The sequence below is a fragment of the Apium graveolens genome, chromosome 2 (assembly GCF_009905375.1).
Source record: "Apium graveolens cultivar Ventura chromosome 2, ASM990537v1, whole genome shotgun sequence".
Taxonomy (NCBI): Eukaryota; Viridiplantae; Streptophyta; class Magnoliopsida; order Apiales; family Apiaceae; genus Apium; species Apium graveolens.
The window spans coordinates 278,153,127-278,156,810 of record NC_133648.1 but is presented as its reverse complement, the minus strand read 5'-3'; positions in this window follow the sequence as shown (position 1 = coordinate 278,156,810).

Here is a 3,684-nt window from a genome sequence, read left to right as displayed (position 1 = left end):
GCAAACTAGGAAGTATTCAAAGATTCACAGCTAAACCTAAATTGCATTGGATAGAGAAATGAAGAAGAAATATGTGAAGAATCTTTTAATTGTATTTTACAGTTTTGTCTTCACTTGTAAACTTGGTGATACATATAAACCAAGTAGCAGCTAGTAATGAGGTGTGAATTTTCCAGAGCTGTTTAGAAAAATCCAAAGAGAAAATCATCTAGTTTGTACTAGGACGCAGCTGTGATTTAATTCTCTGAATCACAGATTTTCTGAAATAACACATCTCTGGTGGAACAACAAATCTACCAGAAAAGTTTTTAAATTCTTTGTGTTCTTTACATTTGTGTTTGAATATATATCTGTCTGTATTAGCTTCAAGCAATTCACACACATTTGTTCATTAAAACACTTAGCCTTAGAAACTGCTCAAAACTTGAAAAAGTTTTGAGATTTACATTCAACCCCCCTTCTGTAAATCTCATTGTTAGCCCACTGGGAATAACAATTGGTATCAGAGCAAGCTCTTAACATACAAAGAGTTTAAAGATCTATTCTGCTAACATCATGAGTAAGAAGGATATTGGTGTAAAGATTCCAATCCTGGAAAGAGATAACTATCATCTCTGGAAAGTGAAGATGCATTTACATCTTCTCTCTCAAGATGAAAGCTACATCAACTGCATTGAAAATGGTCCTCACATCCCTCACAAGGTGGCCACAGCTGCTACTGCAACAATTGCTGTTGGACAGTCTATTCCCAAGCTAAAAGCAGAATGGACTGTTGAAGATATTGAAGAGGTTCATAATGACAAGAAAGCCATGAACATTCTGTTTAATGGCCTAGATCAAGATATGTTTGACAATGTCATTAGCAGCCAAACTGCTAAGGAAATTTGGGATACTGTGCAACTTATCTGTGAAGGTACTGAGCAAGTTAGAGAAAACAAAATGCAGTTTCTCATTCAATAGTATGAATATTTTCATTTTGAAGAAGGAGAATCATTGAATGATACCTTCAACAGATTTCAGAAACTGTTGAATGGATTGAAGCTGTATGGCAGAGTGTACCAAGTTAAGGACTCCAATTTAAAATTTCTGAGGTCTCTACCAAAGGAATGGAAGCCTATGACTGTTTCTCTAAGAAATTCTCAAGATTATAAGGACTTCACACTTGAAAGATTATATGGAATTTTGAAGACCTATGAACTTGAGATGGAGCAAGATGAGCTGTTGGAAAAGAGAAAGAGAAAAGGAGGATCAGTTGCACTTGTAGCTGAGAATGAGAAGATTGAAGCCATGAATGAGGAAAAGACAATGCCAAATCTCAAAATTGGCACAAGTAAATCAGAATCAAGCAAGGGAAAGGATTAAGTATCTGAGGATGAAGATAATTCCAGTCAAGATGACTCTGATGATGTTGATGAACATCTGGCTTTTCAGTCCAGGAGGTTTGCAAAGATGAAATTCAGGAAAAATACAAAATTCACTAAGTCAAACAAGAACATGGTGGACAAATCTAAGTTCAAATGTTATAACTGTGGCTTAAGTGGACACTTTGCAAATGAGTGCAGAAAACCATCCTCTGATAAGAAGAAATTTGAGCAAGTTGATTACAAAAAGAAATATTTTGATTTTCTCAAACAAAAGGAAAGAGCTTTTCTGACTCAAGATGATTGGGCAGCAGATGGAGCCAATGAAGATGATGATATGGAATATGTCAACCTAGCCCTGATGGCTAATTCTGATGAAAATAAACTAGTTCATCAAGCAACCAGGTAATTACTACTGATCTCTCTCAGCTTTCTAAGATTGAATGCAATGAAGCCATAGATGATATGTCCAATGAATTATATCATTTATGTGTTTCCCTTAAATCACTAGCTAAAGAAAACACAAGAATCAAAGAGAATAATTTGTTTTTAAGTGATAGGAATGCTGTGTTAGAGAATCAGGTAATTGAGCTTGAAAAGATTAAAATTAAATGCTTGACTGTTGAGAGTGAACTAGAAGAAGCTGTTAAGAAATTAAAAATTATTTCTAAACAGTTATAAAATGAGCAAGAGGTAATCAAGGCCTAGAAAACATCTAGGGATGTTAGTGCTCAGATTGTCAAGGTTCAGGGAATTGAATCATTATGTGAGAATGCCTGGAAAAAAAAACAAAAAGGAGTTAGAATTAATTGATGGATTGTCAACGGATGTGGAATCAACGAATGATGAAAGTTATCCATTGAAGGAAGAAAAAGAGCATCCATTGAAGGCTCATCAATTAAAACAGGCAATTGATTCTAAAAAGAAGAATCTCAATAAGAAGGTTGGTTCAACTTTCAAGAACTTTGTCAAAGAAGGAGCTAGCACATCCAAAGATGCCAGTAAGGTGAATATAGGACACATGACTTTAGATCAGTTGAAAAATAGGCTTAAATTGGTTGAGGATAAAAAGGAAACTAAAAGAAAATCTAATAGAAATGGGAAGGTAGGGATTAACAAACACAACAATTACACACCTGATAAGTATGCTCCTAGAAAAAGCTGTGTGCATTGTAAAAGTGTTAATCATCTATCTGATAACTGCAAATCTGTTAAGAATGCTCCCATGCCTTTAACTCCCTCCATGCCTAACATGTCTATGTCACCTCTGCATGTTATGCCTGTTATGTCTCATCAGAATCCTCATGCACATTTTGCAAACATGCCATATGTTAATAATCCTTATTTTACTGCATTCAGTATGCCTCAGATGCCATACAACATGCCTATGTGGAATAATATATTTGCATAATCTATGCCTTATCAAATTCAACAAAATATGCTAAATGATTCTGTGACTAACCCTACACCTCAACCAACTACATCCGAGACCAAAGTTGACCCAAAGTTACCTAAGTCAAAAGATGCAGGAGGAATGAAGTCTAGGAAAAAGACTAACAAGGATGGACCCAAGGAAACTTGGGTACCAAAATCAACTTGATTGATTTTGTTGTGTGCATGGAAAAAGAAGGAATCTATAGTACTTGGACAGTGGTTGTTCAAGACACATGACAGGAGATTTCACCCTGCTCATAGAGTTCAAGGAGAGAGTTGGCCCTTACATAACCTTTGGAGATGACAGCAAAGGGTTCGCTATGGGATATGGCTTGATTTCAAAAGAAAATGTCATCATTGATGAAGTTGCATTAGTTGATGGTCTCAAACACAATCTATTGAGCATCAGTCAACTATGTGACAGAGGGAATACTGTTTCCTTCAATTCTGAAGCCTGTGTTGTCACAAGTAAGAAGGACAACAAAGTGGTTCTAACTGGAGTTAGAAAAGGGAATGTGTACTTAGCTGACTTCAACTCTACAGATTCAGAATCAATTACTTGTCTTCTCAGCAAAGCAAGTCCAGATGAAAGTTGGCTATGGCACAAGAAGCTGTCCCATTTGAATTTCAAGAAAATGAATGATCTAGTCAAAAAGGACTTAGTTAGAGGAATCCCTCTAGTGGAATTCACAAGGGATGGACTGTGTGATGCTTGTCAGAAAGGAAAGCAAAAGAAAACATCATTCAGTAAGAAGCTTGAATCAACAATTGATGAACCATTACAACTGCTACACATGGATCTTTTTGGACCAGTCAATGTATTATCAATTTTAAGGAAAAGATATTGCCTAGTGATTGTAGATGATTTCTCAAAGTTTTCATAGGCTTA